Source organism: Paramormyrops kingsleyae, chromosome 23 (genome assembly GCF_048594095.1).
Source record: "Paramormyrops kingsleyae isolate MSU_618 chromosome 23, PKINGS_0.4, whole genome shotgun sequence".
Taxonomy (NCBI): domain Eukaryota; kingdom Metazoa; phylum Chordata; class Actinopteri; order Osteoglossiformes; family Mormyridae; genus Paramormyrops; species Paramormyrops kingsleyae.
Genome location: NC_132819.1, coordinates 760,286 through 780,496, shown reverse-complemented (window position 1 = coordinate 780,496; position 20,211 = coordinate 760,286). Strand labels below are relative to the sequence as shown.

The window sequence follows — 20,211 nt, the reverse complement described above, 5'->3', positions numbered from 1 at the left end:
GAACTTAATATAATAAGTCAAATACACTTAAAATCCTAGTCTATTAAAATACAATAAATAAAATATTTGGGATAAGAAAATCCCAATTAAATTCTTTTGTCAATGACCACACAATGCAGCACTTTTAATTTATTTTATTGAAACACACAACAAACCAACAAATGCATTACCAATGATGCTCTGTATAAAAGACCAGATGAAAATCCAAAATAACAGTGATTAATGGTTTTTCCCACAGATATTACTTTACTACAGTACCTTTTTATAATGCAACAAATAGAACATGTGTATTGAAATATTAAACGATTTCAATCCAAATACAATCAGAGCACAGAATTTTAATTGTTTGCTCTATGAACAATTTTTAAGCTTGAAAAAAAAAAAACACAAAAAACCCACTGACCATGTAGCAGCATATACTGCATGTGCAAAAGAAAAAACACTGTAGGCTTTGTGTGCCACACAACAAAGCAGGCATTAAGAACATCAGCTTTAAGAACAACTATGCAGTAAGGATCAGAGTTGGTAAAAATAAACTTAATAATAAAATAATTAAAAAAATACAATACTAGACACATCTAGCACAAGAAAAATCAGATAGAAAATGAACAACTGCAAGACTATATGCTCTAATCAGTGCAAAGTAATTGTGCAACAATCCAGACACAGACATGAATAGCTGTGCCATAAGCATAATTGTGTCTTACCCTGCTAGCTCATTCTTCAGCTTCTGAACCTTTGGAGGTAGCTCACTTAGACCTAAATTTAGCATTACCTGCTGAATGAAGGTAAAAGTGTTTTTCAAGCACTTCGGGTACTGCAGATGGAGTGCATAGGTAAACCCAAACAAGAGGCACATTGCTTGAGGTAGGTTGGTGAGTGCTTCCATTGCAAGGTTGCCCTCTAGGATGATGCCCACTCTTGAGGGATTGAGTTGTGGCAATGCTGGACTTGCAGCACTGCTGTCCTCATAGCAGAGGATTCCCACTGGGATGTCCACGGAGTCTCCCTCAGTAAGACACTACAAAGTGCAAGAAACAAGACAAAAAGAGAATATTCAGGTTAACAGCAATTTGTCTGTATAGAATTATTTAATATTATGATTTTTATAATTCAATGTGATTTTATTTTAGGTACTGTAAACAAGCTATTAGAGCCATTTTGTGTGTGTTTATATATAGGTGTCTTTCATGTTGTGACAGTAGGTGGTATATTGCACAATTTGATATTTGAATGGTACAAATGGAGAAAGGGTTTACTCACCGAACTGCTCTTGAAGAACATAGATGCGTCATCTCCAAGAATGACTGGAAGTCCTCTCAGGACAAGGCATCTAATGGCTGTTGGCTCTGTGCTCTGCAAGGAGGTATAAAATACACTTGAATGTAGAACAAAGGAAATATATCTTATATCAGTTTATTTGTCCATACAGAGAAATACCACAAGGGAAGGTGGGAGAACAAGTTTATGTATTGAACTAACCATCAATACCATTACAAGAAGAAAAGAGAAATATCAACCCACCGTTGTGTGTTGTAGCAGGTCAGCTAATTGCTTTCCTATCCGACCTGTCTTCCTCTTGAAGATTTCCATCAAACTTGGACACAACCCATCAAGAACACCAAAGAACTCTTCTTTAAGATTTCTGCCAACAATCCTGTTGAACTCCAGGTAAATAGGGTTGCAAAGGGCTGGAAAATTTCTGGAAATTTTCCTGAAACTTTCCGTTCCATGGGAAGTTAAGCTGGGGAATTCTGGAAATATTCCACATTAGAAACTTTCCATGGGAATTAACGGGAAAGTATGGGAATTAACAAGAATATTCCTAGAATTTTGCAACCCTACAGGTAAACCTGAAAAATATAAAATATGCTCAGTTTTGATATTCAGGCAGAGTTATTTATAACACAAATAAACCTCTCTGAACATGATGTATGTAAAACAAATAAGAAAAAAAAAACATTAAAGGACACATTCACAAACCTGGCTTTCAGTGAAAAGCGCTGGCCAGCGTTGGATCATCTGTCTGATGTCAGGCTCATCCTTTACAACCTCCTCTCGTCTAAGGGCAAATGTGATGTCCATGTTCTTTCTAATAAGAGAATCATTTGGGTTTTTCCTCTGCATTTCATTGACCATGGCCTCTCGAATAGCTTCAAGGCTAGCAACATCCATTCCCTCAGGACATTCTGGAAGGTAATTAATCTCCCCCTTTCTTGGCTTCTTTATGTTTTTGTGTGAAGGCTCACCATCAGCATTGTTTTTTCCACGTTTACCGCCATTAACTGTTACATCAGACCGTCCCAGCTGGCACATTTTCGTTCTGTAATTCCCCATTTTGAATTTAAGACTGTTTATCCATCCCTGACAGCCAGATGATGAGCCTTGTTCTTTAAGACAGGGGTGTTCTGCTACCAAGGCTATTGCAACAACTTTAAACTCCTCTTTTGTTGGATAGGCTTTGTAGCCATAGATCGTTTCCGCCAGTTTTTCAAGAATGCTATGCTTCATATCCCTTGCCACTTTCAGATAAGTACCATCATGAAGATACTTCAGGTTTCCTTGGCGTAATCTGTATTCCACATCTACAGAAAACTTTGGAATGTCAAATACATCAGGCCACTGTTTGCGACCATCCACAGATGAGGTAGACAAGATCTCTGTTTCAACCTGGCTGCACCCCTCACTGCTTATTTCACTTTGTGGCACTGGGATCAGGTCAAGCACAGGAATAAGTCGGATGGTAGGTTTCTCGGGGAGGTCAGAAATGTCTGTTAGGTTACAGGGTGCATTGTTGAATTCAGGGTCCTTGTACTGTACAGTGAAGTTGTACTCAGGTTCAACTGATCTCTTGAGCCAGTTTATTAAATCATCAACTGTATTTGGACCAGGAGTCATTGTCATTTTTCGTATGTCCCCCTCACAAAAAATAACTCTCATGGTGAGTTTCTGTTGTGTAGCCATCTGAGGAAAAAAAAGAAACATTAACAGTTTTAGCAAATAACAAATCTCTTGAGAGTTACCATAAGCTTCCCTTGTACATTGTATGCTGAAAGTGGAAAGACATCATATACTGTAAATCAGACATGTTAACCACAGAAGGTTCTTCAGTGTAGCATAGCTGGTAGGACCGAAAGTGCTCTTGGTACCATGCTGTCATTTTTTTGCAGACAAACAAAATGTCTGGGTTAGCTGCAACAATCTGTGTAATCTGACCAAATTCAGGGAGACCTGAACAAGAACCAATACAGAGCATCATATCTATGTGATACTTGATTCGATCAATGCAGACAGATAATGCAACAAGCACTGACCCAGAAGTGGTTATGTTTTGAGGGAGTACTCTCTGAACATCACTGGGAAGAGAGGTGACCAAGACCATTGCAACCTTGGTCATATCAACTGCTGGCTTGAAAAATTAGTGCTTTCTGGTGTTTAGTAGCAAGTGTCATGGCCACATTTTTGAAATTCTGGGACTCTCTGACTACTTTTTTGAAGAACTTATGCTTACCCTCAAAGCGCATAGTCCAAACATCAGTCAAAGGACCAAATTTCTTTATCAGGTGAGGATAATGTTCCACATAGTGATGTTTTGGTTGCAACCTGAAATTTGGAAAGGTTGACTGCAGCAGCTCTCTGTGCTCTGCCAACTTGCATTCCAAAAAATGCAGAGTCTCATCAGTATGCTTAGGTGCCACAACAAGCTCCACGATATCTTTCAGAAGCATGAGAATTTCCCAAGAGTTATTTCCTTCAGGGACACAGTGACCAATAAAGAGTGGAAGAAGCCTAATGACAGACCAGTTCTCATGACCATTTCCACCAATGGTCCCTTTGGTTGAAAATCCTTTGCCAATTGTCTGAGGCTGATCAGTCTTGTCAGTAAACATGTAATTAAAGGATCTGGGGGGTATTCCAGAAAGCAGGTTATGTGACATACCCGGGTAAGTTTAAGGGTAAGTTAGTGGATAACCTCAACTTTCGGTTCCAAAAACGGAGGTTAACTTTCTGGGTATGTACGTAACCATAGCAGCTTACTCTCTGAAGATAACCTGCTACTGAGCAGGTTATGTTCCAGGGTAAGTTTGTTGCAGAAGGTTACTGAGCATGGCGTGCCCTTTTGATGACGATCCTGTGGACGTGGAGGCATAAATTATACAAGGTTTTTTTCGCCGGGAGAGAGTTATAAGACCGCGTATTGATGTCTTGTCATTTCCTAATGATTATTTGAAAAAGCGTTATCAGTTTTCAAAAGAATCGTTCATTTACTTAACATCTCTTGAAACCGCATATTGCAAATGTCACAAACCCAAACCGCGGGTCTGCGCTTAGCACAGAAAACATTCTGTGCATAGCACTTCGGTTTTTTGCGTCAGGGCATTTTTTGTACAATATGGGCGACGCAGAGCATATAGGAAAGGCAACTGTGTGTAGAGCCGTTCGCACAGTATGTCTGGTACTTAACGCTTCTTACACACGTTTATACAGTTCCCTGTCCATAAAGCTCTGCGTGTTATTAAAGAGGAATTCCACAGAGTGGTAGGTTTGTCCTTTGTAGTAAAATCTATGATGCATATTTAATATATAGTCATACTATTTATATCTATAGCCTACATGTATTCATCCTGCACACACACACACTTGATACTATCCCTATATGACTTTCTATTTCAGGGTTTCCAAATGTAATTTGGAATACATGTAATACATGTATAGTGACAATAAAAGGCATTCATTCATTCATTCATAATTGGGTGCATTGATGGCACCTACATTCCTATTAAAGCTCCTTCAATAAATGAGGGAGACTATGTTAATAGATAGATAGATAGATAGATAGATAGATAGATAGATAGATAGATAGATAGATAGATGTCTTTATTGTCACTATACAAGTACAGCGAGATAGCGGAGGAAATCTATTCATAGTATCAATGTGCAGGTAACTTGATTTTGTATCCTTAATTTTTTGCCTTGTTAAAATCATCAAACTCATTACTTTTTTCCACTAACTATAGGTAATCATTACAGGACAGTACAATGCTGGTTACCACTGGTTGCCCTCAGATGGGGTGAGGGGAGGTGGTGGTGGGCTCCCGCCAGTTAGACGGGCTTCAGCCTTTTTTCTATTAGCTACATGACAGAAAGAATATACTAAATCGTGTTTAATAAATAGTTAAGTGATCGTGTAATCAATTACCTTTTTGCAGAATGTTTTTGTGTTTCATTTTGACTTGGCTCAAAGTTCTTCTGTCTCCAGAAGGATTACACCTTATTAAATAAGAAACCATATATTCCTAGTCGATACACATTGTTATTTTAACCTAAAGAAATGAAAGGCAGGAAAAGTAAATGCTTTCATAGTGATTTAACAGTCAAAAGGATGCGGAAGCGGTGTTTAATTATTTTGCATTATAATAAAAGAGGAGGCGATGTCAAATTTGCAATTTAATACACACGCATTTACTCTGTCCGTTATTTTTTGCCAAGCCAACTCTCTTTCTTTAGCCGATGCAGCCGTATTGCTTTTTTTCATTATTATTGGCTTGAATTCTTCATATGCGTGCATTAAAACTTCCAACTCCGCCTCTGTGAAGTATGCCGCTCTCTTTTTTTCACTTTGATTTTCCATTTTGACTCGTGAAATCGGCGATCAATTGAAAATGTCTTTATGTATGCACGGTGCACGCGCATTAACTCTGGGTAACCAATAGAAGGTTGATTGAACTTACTCTTCTCAGGTGTTTTGGAACCGACATACTCATGGTATGCGGGTTTGGGGTATATCAACCCAGAGGTTATGATTTACCAAATGGTAAGTTAACCAAGCTTTCTGGAATACCCCCCAGAACAGAAGCAGGGACTTAAATACAGAAACCAAAACTGGGTAATAAGACTAACACAGGACAGGTGAGACTAATTAACAGAGACCAGGAAAACTGGGCACAGGTGAAACTAATAAACTCAAAGGAACAAAACAGGGAAACTAAGAACTAACCAAGGAAACAGGGAAATAGAAACCAACACTAGGGAATTATAAACAGGTAAAGACACAAGCAGGGGCACAAGGAGTAAAACAAAAACCAACTACAAACTAGAGAAACTTAAATGAAACACTAGGGAGCAAAATACAAAAAACAGGGGAGGTAGGATTCAAACACAGGACAAGGATCACAAGCAACCACATGCTCAACACATTGAACCATGTGGCCAGACAGGAAACAGGGGAGAACAAAAGACCAACATGAAGAACGGGATGACCAGCAATGCCTGCTGGCCAAACAGGGAAGGGACACAGGGTGGGACAACAGGGGCTGACCCTGACATGATGTGCACAAATGTTTGCTCCCAGTGGCTAATGTTTCTATTAATGGAAATTGGTATTTGTGAACAAGTGTCTAACTATGCTGTACATGCTTCCCCCCCCTTTATTTCTGTCTTTTTCCTGCTTTTCCTACCTCAGGATCCCATGTTCTGACTCTAAGTTTGTATGTGTTGCTGTACAGTGGTACCTGTTTGTGTGTGTTCCCACTAGGCTAGCCATGAACAACCCGACTTTCTCTTTGTGGTGTCTCACCCAAGGACTGGGACAAGGAAGCGTGATTTAACTGGGTGAATTGGATGCGAGACTGAAAGTATTGCAACATGAGGTGACAGTGTTGAGTAACTATTTAAATGATTCTTTTCATCTACAAGCTGACTTATCTAGATGCCGGCAAGAGCGGTGCGTTTAGCAGAGTGGTGATTCATGAATGCTTGTACTACAATCACTAGCTAATTCTAGAAACAAATATATCAAAATCATTAGGAGGCACGCCTCTGAGGGATATACGGTGGTTCTCTATAATGCCCAGGTGTCTTTTGTTTCTGATTTACTCCTTGGGGTGCATGAGCTTCATGCTGTTCTGGGCCTCCCCATGCCTGATAAACCGGGAAATAGGAACCGAGATGGGTTAAACAGCTCCGTTCATTGTTTCGGTTGCTTGCATCCCGGGGTTACGAAACAAACATGCCCTAAATGTAGTCCTGCACCAAGCCAGTCTGGTGAAAGGGTTTCACCTCCCACTAGCCCTGTGGTAGTTACTCTGCAGGCTTTCCGACCCACCCGCCTGAGTTTCAGTGGCGACCAGAGGGTGCGCAGTTGTAGAAGTTTCACCAAGCTTTCTTCTCAGGCCGCGGTGTTGTTTAATGCTCGGTCTTTTCCCAAGATATCAGATAACTGCTCGACTGCTTCATGGAACATTCCTTACAGGCAACCCTGGATATAGGGGCGTCGATCTCGGCAGTACACCCAAGAGTCCTCACGTACTCTGGTTTCGCCCACTGGCGGATTCTGCTCCGTGCTTTCTGCAGGGCATTCTATGGATTTCATTCTCATTTAGGGGCAAATCTTTCTACCACCGATTTGTAGTCATTCCTGGTCTGACTTCTCCTGTCTTCCTTGATATGGATTTTATGATCAGAGTTTCACTGAGTATCCACATTCCGTCTAGTTCTGTTACATTCGGTGAAGGTGTGAGCTCACCTGCTTTAGAGGAGGAGGCGTCTGCCGTGGGTGTTGACGACCTAGTGGATGCTGAGACTTTGGACAGTCCCGTTGTGGTCTCTCTCTCACCCTCATCTCCAGTGCCAGGGTGTAGCATGCCGGATACCGATAATTTAAAGTAAAATGTTTGCTTAGGGAGTTTGCCAACCTGTTCTCGGGCCAGCTTGGGCGCACTGACTTAGTAGAGTACGTCTTTGAGATGACCTCCACGAAGCTTAGAAATTTCCCCTATATGGCACTTCGCCAGTAAAACATGCAATCATTGAAGAGCAGATTCTGAACATACTCCATGACAAAGTTATTGAGCCATGTTTTAGCCACTGGGCTTCCCCCATTGTCATCGTTTAGAAGGTTAATGGTGAGCCTTGCTTCTGTGTAGAATAACATTACGGTGTGAAATCATTCCTGCTCCTGAGAATCGACAAAACACTTGATTTCCTCGTACATGGCAGATTAATTTCCACCTTGGACCTATCCAGAGACATTTGTCAAGTAGCTGTGGCCCCTGACTCCCAACCCAAGACTGTTTCAGTTTAGGGTTTTCCCTTTTGGCCTCTGTAATGCTCCAGCCACCTTTCAGCAGCTGATGCGTAAAGTTTGTTTGTAAATGAACTTGAACAGGCAACTGCAAACATGGAAAAATCCCTTCATAGCACACTAGATCTTGTAGCTCCACTTAAGAAGATAAAGCATAGAGATAAGAAACCTGCCCCCTGGTACTCTGATCATACACATGAACTGAAACAGGCATCACGCAAGCTAGAGTGCAAATGGCGCTCAACTAAACTAGAAGTTTTCAAATCTGCATGGAAAGAGAGCCTCTCTAAATACAGACAAGCACTAGTGACTGCTAGGTCTGTGTATCTCTCCAGATTAATAAACGTGAACAAAACCAATCCTAAATTCTTAGGTTAACACAGAATTCTTCATTAAACTTGCAAGTCCCGCAAGCTCTTAAGAGTGATGACCTTATTTGATTTTTTAATGGTAAAATAACTAAGATTAGACAGACCATCCAGTGCACTTCCTTTTCTACTTAAGCCTGCCAGCCTACTGCTAGTCTTATGCCTACCAAACAAACAACAACAAACAAATTTATTTTTGTATAGCGCATTATCACAACCTTACATCGTCTCAAAGCACTTTACAGCATCCCCACCCAAAGCCCACAGTAAGTAAGCCATAGGTGACAGTGGCAAGGAAAAACTCCCGAGAAGGAAGAAACCTTGGGAGGTACCAGACTCAAAGGGGGAGCCCATCCTCCAGGGGCCGGCAGGGAGAGTCAAATACAGGAAAATTTGAGACACAAACGGGGAGCAGGGGGGAGATGACCTCCCTCCAGTCGCCAGGCAACCAGAAGTAAGGCCGCACGTTATACATGGAAGATGACACAAGCAGGGGGATAAGTTAGGCAAAGTTAGCTGAGATAAGGGAATTTAATGCGTGGCTAAAATGGTGGTGTAGGAAAGAGGGGTTCAGGTTTATGGGGCACTGGAAGACCTTCTGGAACAGGTGGGACCTGTTCAAGCCGGACGGGTTGCACCTGAACCATAGGGGAACCAGTGTATTGGGGAGGCGTATGTGCAGAATAGTTGAGGAATGTTTAAACTAGGGACTGGGGGGGCAGGGAGGTCAGTTAAGAATTTATGTGGGGAGAGACGGAAAGCCCAAATAAATATTAAAAGTAGACACTGTAAAAGGCCTACCATTAGTGGTCTGTGTTTGAATGCTAGGAGTATTAGAAACAAAATTAATGACTTGGAGGCTTTGATTTCTTCAGACAATTACGACATTATAGGAATAACTGAAACATGGATGAGTGACAATGATGGTGATGAATATAATATGAATGGTTATACGTTGTTCCGTAGAGACCGGATAGGCAAGAAGGGAGGTGGTGTTGCAGTATACGTAAAAGAAAACTTGCAGGCAAGGGATCTCACTGATAAAAATAAAAATTCAGAAGCTGTATGGATAAAACTTGATGCTAAAGATTCAAATGGCCTAATTGTCGGGGTTTGTTATAGAGCACCTGATGTAGCTGTAGAGGAAAGCAGAATATTATATGATGATATCAGGATTATGAGTAATAAAAATGATGTGGTGGTTATGGGTGATTTTAATTTTCCTGGGATACAGTGGGACACAGTCTCTGGCTCTTCTGTAAATGAACTTGAGATGGTGGAATTAGTACAGGATTGTTTTTTTACTCAGTTTGTTAATACTCCTACCAGGGGAGAAGCCCTTCTTGATCTCGTTTTCTGTAATAACCAGGATAGGATTGGAAAATTAGAGGTTTTAGACCCATTGTACGGTAGTGATCATAACATGGTTAAATTCGAGGTTAATTTTAGTGTCCGAAGAGCAAAGTTGAAATTAAAAGTATACAATGTTAGGAAGGCTAACTTTAATGGTATGAGACGGAAATTAGAAACTGTAAACTGGACAGAGTTAAATAGCAAAACAGTTGAAGAGGCATGGGAATTTTTCAAAAGCACATTGTTGCAAGTGCAAGAGGACTTCATACCTGTTTCCAGCAAAACTAAATCTAGGAAACGACAACCAAGGTGGTTTACTAAGGAAATTAGGAATAAAGTCAGGAGGAAAAGGGCTCTGTTCCACAATTGGAAAATAACTAATGATTTCAAAATTAAGCAGGAGTATCTAAGTCTACAGGCAGAGTTAAAAAATGACATTAGGCTATCCAAGAGGGATGTAGAAAGAAAAATTGCATTGGAGGCTAAGCATGACAGTAAAGGTTTCTTCCAATATTTTAACTCCAAGAGAGCACTAAAAGCTGAAATCACTCATTTGCAGGATAGTAAGGGACTTATAATTGATAATGAAATTGATATGGTAAATGAGTTCAATGATTATTTTTCAAGGGTGTTCACAATAGAGAACACAAGTAACTTACCACCAATTAATACGAATACAGCATCGTCTATGACCAATATATGTATAACTGAGGTTGATGTGATACTAAGCCTAGCTAAACTCAAAATAAATAAATCACAGGGGCCTGATGGCATCTTACCTATAGTTTTAAAAGAGATGAGGGATATTATTAGCCAACCTTTAACTTTAATATTCAAGAAATCGTTATCTGCGGGTGTGGTACCATCAGATTGGAAGCATGCTAATATAACACCCATATTCAAAAAAGGGGATAGAAGTAATCCATCAAACTATAGGCCAATCAGTTTAACTAGCATTACTGGAAAAATAATGGAAGCTATAATTCAAGTGAAAATGGTAGATTACCTAGATGCAAATAACATCATAAAGGATAGCCAACATGGATTTAGGAGAGGTAGATCCTGCTTAACGAATCTACTTGAGTTCTTTGAGGAAGCTACAAGTGAAATTGATCACAAAAAGGCCTATGATGTGATTTACTTAGATTTCCAGAAGGCCTTTGATGTTGTCCCCCACAAACGGCTCTTACTAAAGCTTAAAGCTGCAGGGATTTTAGGAACTGTGGCAGCTTGGATCAAAAACTGGCTAACTGACAGGAAGCAGCGAGCAGTTATTAGAGGCACAATGTCACAGTGGGCCTCCGTTCATAGTGGGGTACCGCAGGGTTCAATTTTAGGACCACTATTGTTCCTAATTTACATTAATGATATTGACACAAATACATACAGTAAACTGGTTAAATTTGCAGACGACACCAAGGTGGGCGGGGTGGCAGATACTAATCTAGCAGCTGAGAGGCTTCCACGGGATCTGGATTTAATTAGCGACTGGGCTGATACTTGGCAGATGAAATTTAACACAGATAAATGCAAGGTAATCCATGCAGGGAGCAGAAATATAAAGTACAGATATTTTATGGGTTCCACTGAAATAAAGGTAGCTGATTACGAGAAAGATCTCGGTATGTATGTTGATGCTTCCATGTCCCACTCTCGCCAGTGTGGGGAAGCAATAAAAAAGGCGAACAGAATGTTGGGTTATATCTCTAGAAGTGTGGAGTTTAAGTCAAGGGAGGTGATGTTACACTTATATAATTCCTTGGTAAGACCCCACCTAGAATACTGTGTGCAGGTTTGGTCACCATACCTCAAGAAGGACATTGCTGCCTTAGAAAAGGTGCAAGGGAAGAGCTACGAGAATGATTCCTGGTCTTAGAGGAATGTCTTATGAGGAGAGGTTAGCGGAACTGAATCTGTTTAGCCTTGAGCAAAGGAGACTAAGGGGGGATATGATTCAGGTCTATAAGATTCTAACGGGTCTGGATGCTGTTCAGCCAAATGACTATTTCAATATTAGTCTAAATACTAGAACTCGTGGCCATAAGTGGAAATTAGCGGGAGAACATTTTAAAACAAATTTGAGGAAGCACTTCTTTACACAGCGTGTAGTTAGAGTATGGAATAGTCTTCCTGCTAGTGTAGTGGAAGCTAAAACCCTGGGTTCCTTTAAATCAGAGCTAGATAAGATTTTAACAACTTTGAGCTATTAGTTAAGTTCTCCCCAAACGAGCTTGATGGGCCGAATGGCCTCCTCTCGTTTGTAAATTTCTTATGTTCTTATGTAGAACGGTGAGCTGGATGCAAGGACGTCATGGGTAGTGGCGATGTCACATGTAGCAGGGTGTGCTGGACATCTTGATAGATTGAGGTCTCCAGGCAGCACCCCCCAGGAGGAGTAGGGGAAATAAAATGTGCAATTAGTCAAAGTAGGGGAGACTGTAGGCAGTGCTAACAGTTAGGTGAGTGCAATATGTAAGTGCAATGTATATGGTTATGGCAGCATAATAGGAGGGAGAGGCAAGTGGAAATGCAGGCATGGCGAGTCCCTGAAATGTCAGCACTCCAATCCAACAAGCGATTGTGAAGCTAGAGTGACAGCTCTACACCTCACACTATAGGACTAACTGGTAGTGAGGAGTAAGTTAAGAGCTAGAATTAGTGTTCCTATAAGCTAAACTAAACAGGTAACAGAACCAAGAGAGTGCTGTCCCCGTAGTGCCAACTACACCTTCTAAAAAGTCCAAGAGGATATTATGGTCCACAGTATCGAATGCTGCAGTTAAATCTAGTAATACTAACAGAGATATACAGCCACAGTCAGAAGCCATAAGTAAATTGTTCATTACTTTGACTAGAGCAGTTTCTGTGCTATGGTTTGGTCTAAAGCCAGACTGATAAGATATAGGGTTAGGGTTAGGAGATAGGTCTATAGTTTCCTAAAACACTAGGTTCAAGATTTGGTTTCTTTAGGACGGGTCTAATAACAGTCATTTTAAAAGGTTTTGGAACATATCCAAGCCTAAGAGATGAGTTTAACACATTTAACAGGGTAATGCTAACCTGCGGTGCAATTTCCTTGAAGAATTTTGTAGAAATTGGGTCTACGAGGTTAGTAGAGGATTTACAGGAGAAAATTAAGCTCAAAAGTTCTGAGTGTTTTATAGGAATGAAAGATTCAAAGGTCTCATTATTGGTACTGCTCAGTTGGCTATAACATCTGTAGGATCACACATGCACATATCACAGGGCCTAAATTCCAGGTGGCCTGAGACAAGGCCGAGCCTGGCACGAGAGGCACCAAAGGGGGGTTACACACACAAACACACACACACAGATAACCAGGGAGGCTAGCACTCCAACTTTTATTGCCCAAAGATTTAGGGACCTACAGACAAGCAGAGTGGACTTCACGGACAGGGGTCCCTCGACTTGGCACACAACCCCCTCCACATACACTCTGCCTTACATCTCACTCACCCAACAGACGAACACCCTAAAGGAAATTTCATTTAAGTTTGGCTTTTGTATACCCTGTATATTGATTTACTCACGACTACTAGTCTCAATATACAGATACGTTATGTTTGTATGTGTCCTAACTTTTAGAGAGTCTTCTGTGTTAAAACTCCCCCTTTTCTTCCAACATTCCTTTGTGGTCCTTATCTGATCTTGGTGGACGGTTACCAAGTTTCTTTGTTTCTACCATGCTATGTTAAAAGAACTGAATTAAGGTGTATTTTATCCATTCTGGAGAAGATGAATTGGCATAAGCCACACCAAACAAATTATGTTGTTTCCAGATGTGCAACTTATATTGATATTACCACAAACTAACGGCCACGCCTATCTATGGATAAGATGTGCTGTTTGTAATATGAATATTTGATGTAATATCTGCACAAGGGCACACAGTCAGACGGAGATGGTGGTGGCGTGTGGAGAGAGCACGCGGGAGACCAGTGGAAGGGAGGAAGGAGAAAGGGAGCGCATTTGTGTGTTGTGCACATTTACCTGAAAAAAAGGCTATTGTTGAGTGGAGTCGACTGCAGACACACCTGTAGATGGGTGAGGTAACCCTCAGAAGGAATCCTCCGAGGCTGCACACACAGCCTCAGCTAAAACCCCAAGCTTATTACAAAAAGCCATCACAGACTGGACCCTCAGACTTCATAGCATTTTGGAACTTTGTCTCCATCTGCAGGCAACATTTAGTTTAAGCTCTTTCATATTAGGAAACTGATATTGTATGTGACAGAGAAACATCCATCAAACTGTCCCATTTTCATAGCTACAACTTGTTCCTTGAAGCACAAGGCATGGTAAACTATACAAAATTAATCACTAGCAGGTTAAGCTTCACTACAGGCAGGCAAAGTTTTTAGCTCCCCTTTCACTCACAGGCCCTTAGAATCATCTTAACTCCCCCTTCATTGTGTTGTAAGCAGATTTGCAGTATTTGTTTTGCATGTGCTTTCAGGATTTGCATCACATCTGTCAGTTTACAGCATTTCGAAAATCTAGTGTGGGTATCATCATTTTGACTAAAGTGTTGTCTGAATTTTCAGCACATCTAATAAATTACCACATGTTTTGTTAATGTAGAGCATATGTGTGATTTGATTTAAAGATTTTAAGCACATTGACACTAATCGGTCACCATATATTATTGACCTTGCTTCTAAACAGTGTTGGGGAAGCTACTCTTAAATGGTAGCTTTTCAAGCTGAAAGCTATTTATGATTAAAAGCAGCTAAGCTACAGCCAAGCTACTGTTTTAATACAGTAGTTAGCTACACTACAACCTACAGAGAAAAAGTAGCTAACTACATCAAAGCTATTTCATCTGGTAATACTTAATATTTATGCTGTAGGATACTCTTAAAGCAGATTAAGAAAAAAAGTGAAAAGTGATCTTTTTATTAACAGTGTAATGTCAAATCACAATAAGATTTTAAAGAAAGTTTCTTTGGTGTAAACCAAGAGTACTTCACAATTGCTGTGTGAAAATTAGAAGGGCTACAACAAAAAAAGACAATAAAAGATTTTATTAAACAGCGATCTGTTCCAAATGACCAGTCGTAAGTTGATTTCGTTGGAAGTTGGCCCTTTATTTTAATATGAAAAAATCTTGTGCAAAATTATCATATGTATATTATACTGTATAATGAAAATATGTTATATTTTAGTAATACTGTTGTATTGTGGTGCAGTCGTGGCCACATAAATGGCATTGGTCGTCATTCGACAAAGTTGTGTTGTATTTTTTAAAGATGTAGCTTATAGCCACTAATAATAATTGATCCTTTATTGTCCCTGTGGGGAAATTCTTTTTCAGGCTTCCTTCAACTTGCTCTTTGTAGAGCAAACTGTCCACAAAGGGCAGCCACCTGTTGGGGTGCCCAGGGAGCTGGGGATTAAGGGCCTTGCTGAAGTACCCACAGATATGCTGAGGCTGGGTTTGAACTGGTGAGCTTGTGATTAGAGGCACACAGGCTTAGCCCATAGAGCCACTTGCTGCCCTGCTACAGCACTATTAAAAAATAAAAAGTTGGTTTCTGCAAATGCTACAGCGTTTTAAAAGAAGCTACACTACTGATAAGATACTGAAAAAAGCAGTTAAGTTAGCGTCGCTTATTGTAGTAAGATACTCCCCAACACTGCTTCCACCCCATCATTCAGCATGAGACAAAAAATACACATTGTAATGTTACAGTTGTTTGGATTTTGTTCTGTATGTGAAAAACTCTTTGTATTTCAAATGAAACTTGGATTACAAATTTTAAAAAGTCTCAATTTAAAAATGCCAGCAGCAGAATTTTGTCAAAGAAATTCCACATGTACATCATAAACATTGTTTTCTAATTATGAGTGAGACTTCTGGGTCGTAAAAATGAAACTGAAATAATTGCTTTTTATGCCAGCTTTCTTCAGAAATAAAATTCAGGCAATTTGTTCTAGTAGTCATGATTTGACTTAGTCTCACTTCCACTCTAGAATTTCAATAAACAAGTCCCAAGTAATTCAAGGTATTATTTAATATGCTAAATGGCTGAACATGAAGGTACAGTGACAATGAAAAATTCTTCTCAATATACAATTCAATTCAATTCAATTTTATTTATATAGCGCATTATCACAACATTACATTGTCTCAATGCACTTTACATTTCTGCCTCGTAAGGACCCCCCATTGAGTAAGCCAAAGGCAACGGTGGCAAGGAAAAACTCCCTAAGAGGAAGAAACCTTGGGAGGAACCAGACCCAAAGGGGGAGCCCATCCTCCAGGGGCCGGCAGATGAGTCAAACAAACAAGATGATATGACTAAGCTAATACAGGGGTTGAAATATATGTCTCAATGCAGCGGCCGACCGGTGCAGGCACGGGGTGCTTGATGCACGATGGCAGGATTAATAGAGGCACAGCCGCAGGGAAGGATGGCGAGGCATCGTGTTGAGCCAAGGGCAGGCAGGTTGGAGGGTAGTTGCCGGAGGTGGAGGTAGTTGTCTTGCAGGCAGCAGAGGCATAAATTCTTCAATATACAGGCTCAAGTTACAACAAATCTCTAAATATTTTTTTTCTGTTAACTATGTAAATACATATGTATGTTTGAATTTATGTATAATCTTGCAAGCATGTGCATGTGTGTTCTGCCATCCTACCCCCTGGAACCTGCACTGAACAAGCACCATCCTTCCCTCACTCGTGAACAAGACCCCGAGATACTTAAACTCCTCCACTTGGGGAAGGACCCCCTCCCCGACCCGGAGAGAGCACTCCACCCTTTTCCGGCTGAGGACCATGGTCTCCGATTTTTAGGTGCTGATTTTCATCCCAGCCGCTTTACACTCGGCTGCGAAATGCTCCAGTTAGAGCTGAAGGTCACGGTCTGATGAGGCCAACAGAACCACATCATCTGCAAAAAGCAGAGTCCTAATCCTGAGGTCACCAAACCGGACACCTTCAACGCCCTGGCTGCGCCTAAAAATTCTGTTCATAAAAGTTATGAACAGAATTGGTGACAAAGGGCAGCCCTGGCGTAGTCCAACCCTCACCGGGAACGAGTCCGACTTACTGCCGACAATGCGGACTAAGCTGTGTTGCTGGTTGTACAGGGACCGAACAGCCCTTATTAGGCAGCCTGGCACTGCATACTCCCGGAGCACTCCACACAAGGCTCCCCGAGGGACGCGATCGAATGCCTTTTCCAAGTCCACAAAACACATGTAGACTGGTTGGGCAAACTCCCATGCACCCTCCAGGACCCTGCCGAGAGTATCGAGCTGGTCCACTGTTCCACAGCCAGGGCGAAAACCACACTGCTTCTCCTGAATCCGAGGTTCGACTATCCGACGGACCTTCCTCACCAGCACCCCCAAATAGACCTTACCAAGGAGGCTGAGGAGTGTGATCCCCCTCAAGTTGGAACACACCCTCCGGTGCCCCTTCTTGAAGAGGGAGACCACCACCCCAGTCTGCCAATCCAGAGGCACCGCCCCCGATGTCCACGCGATGCCGCAGATGTGTGTTAACCAAGACAACCCTGCAACATCCAGAGCCTTGAGGAACTCCGGGCGGATCTCATCCACCCCCGGGGCCTGGCCACCGAGGAGCTTTTTAACCACCTCAGCGACCTTTGCCCCAGAGATAGGTGAGTCCACCCCCAAGTCCCCAGACTCTGCTTCCTCATTGGAAAGCATGTGGGTGGGATTGAGGAGGTCTTTGAAGTATTCCTTCCACCGACCCACAACGTCCCGAGCTGAGGTCAGCAGCGCACCATGCCCACCATAAACAGTGTTGATGCTGCACCGCTTTCCCACCCTGAGATGCTGGATGGTGGACCAGAATCTCCTCGAAACCGTCCGGAAGTCATTCTCCATGGCCTCGCCAAACTCCTTCCATACCCAAGTTTTTGCCTCAGCAACCGCCGAAGCCGCGTTCTGCTTGGCCCGCCAGTATTCATCAAATACTTTACAAAAAGGCCTGATAGGACTCCTTCTTCAACTTGACGGCATCCATCACCGCTTGTGTCCACCAGCGGGTTCGGGGATTGCCGCCATGACAGGCACCGACCACCTTACGGCCACAGCTCGGGTCAGCCGCCTCCACGATGGAGGCACGGAACATGGCCCATTCAGACTCAATGTCCCCCGCCTCACCCGGGACATGGGCGGAGGTAGGAGTTGAAGCTCCTCCTGACAGAGGATTCCGCCAGGTGTTCCCAGCAGACCCTCACTATACGCTTGGGTTTGCCAGGTCTGACCGGCTTCCTCCCCCACCAGCGGAGCCAACCCACCACCAGGTAGTGATCAGTTGACAGCTCCGCCCCTCTCCTCACCCGAGTGTCCAATGACAGTCCGATGACACGACCACAAAGTTGATCATTGAACTAAGGCCTAGGGTGTCCTGGTGCCAAGTGCACATATGGACACCCTTATGCTTGAACATGGTGGTGTTCATTATGGACAATCCATGACAAGCACAGAAGTCCAATAACAAAACACCATTCGGGTTCAGATCGGGGGGGGCGTTCCTCCTAATCACGCCACTCCAGGTCTCACTGTCATTGCCCACATGAGCATTGAATTCCTCCAGCAGAACAAGAGAGCCCCATGAGGAGCACAGCAGTTAATATACCTATATTTTTACTTCTCACTCCCTTTAATAATAAATAATTTTATCTTATTCAGCAGGAAATATATTCTGCCTAAAGGTCGAGTGTCTATAACTGTCACTGTCACAAACTCTTCATTCTCAGCTAACCTGGATGTAGCACAGGGGTAGTCGATCCTACAGGCGACAAAGGCGGCCACTTAGGGCACCAGCTTCTGAGGGGGGACTTGTCAGCCAGTTTCACTTTGCCCTGGATGGGGGGTGCAGGTGGTGATACTCACCTAAAGTGCCGCATCAGCTAGGACCAGCTCTGATGTAGCCTGTACCGTATCGCAGAAATTCACACACACATACTCACAATAATATTTAACCTTGTGCTTTACAGATGAGGACGTAACATGTGATTGATGATTTTTTTCCTCACAAACAGAATTTTAAAAAACTCAAAGGTAACTTATTATATTCCAATATGTGCCTGTGACTTTATTTCTGTGTCTCTGTGTTCCAAATTCTTGTCTGCAACAAGGTCCTTTGATTTACATGATTTCATGACTCATGTCTGTTCCATTTTAAACTTATATTGTGTCATGTGAAATGGTGTTTCACTAGCATTCAGTGTTGTTTCACACCCCCAGGGTTGCAAAACGTTTTGAATTTTCCACCAGTTTCTCTGTCTTCCCTCACAGTCCAGTGGTTAGGTGAAATGCCATATCAAACTTGCCCACAGTGTATGTACCATGCACTGGACTGCCATCCATTGCCAAGGGTCTCTTGCACTGTGCCATGGGCTTCCTGGGATGAGCTTAGTAGAACTGTGAGCTGGATGAGTGGTTGGAAGATGGATTAAAACTGTGTCCGATAAGTAGGTTCAATAACCTAAATGTACAATCATGTTTTGAAGCAATTACTTCCAACTAAATAGAAGTAGTAATTTAATTTTTAGTATAGAGATATTTCACTCTGATCTTAAAATCAAATACAGTTCAATGAAATACACATAAAGGAAATATCAGTGTTTCCATTTTAAAAAGAATTTTAACAAGTGAATACATTCCAGCTATATGGATTTCTATCAGTGGAGCCTAAGGCCACTTAAAATTAATAAATTGTTTTACATGGCCGCCCGCCTCAATTTTTTGGTGCCGCCTCGATTTTTTTTATATTTTATATTTTTCAAAAAATCCGTTTTTTTCACCTCAAAAACTGTGGGTGAAAAATCTTGAATGTCAGCCTCGGATTTTTCAATTTGACGCTTCTCGGACAATGGTTTTTATCATTTGTCAGATTGTGTGTGGGCCCACGGTATTAAAATCTTGGCAGGGCATCAAAATACCGGGTAATATTACCCTTCGCGAGCTGTTTGAGAACTTTTCTAGTTTTAGTATATCTCTGTTGCCGTTCGTCTTTTCGCTAAAAATATAAAATATAAAATCCCCTACTCACCAATATTTTAGAAGTTTGAGTCATGTAAAACAATTTATTAATTTCAAGTGGCCTAAGATATACTGCCGAGTAGCTGCTTATTATGTATTTGTTGTAGCACCTTAAGTTGAGGGAAAATCTGTACAGTGCATGGATTTCTTGTATTTCGTTTTATCATGTCAATCAGACAATTCATTGACTGAAAAAAATATTAAACGAATATAACGAAGCCAAATAATCCAAAAACATGAGAGGTGTCACACCCCGATCGTGCTGATCCACCTGTGCCACGCCCCCCTCGTTAACCTCATGTCGATTCCCAGTGTTTCACGACTGTTTTCAATTGTCTGTATTAGTTCGATGTATTTAAGTCC

General features: G+C 41.7%; 1 long non-coding RNA gene across 1 annotated transcript; it reads right to left on the bottom strand.

Moving 5' to 3' along the window:
• Positions 1–631: 631 nt before the first annotated feature.
• LOC140582010 (uncharacterized) lies at positions 632–1,720 on the bottom strand. The gene is made up of 3 exons (XR_011985056.1): positions 1,525–1,720; positions 1,264–1,356; positions 632–1,021 (listed from the first exon to the last, which is right to left on the bottom strand). It is a non-coding gene; the product is annotated as an uncharacterized lncRNA (long non-coding RNA).
• Between the last annotated feature and the right edge of the window lie 18,491 nt (positions 1,721–20,211).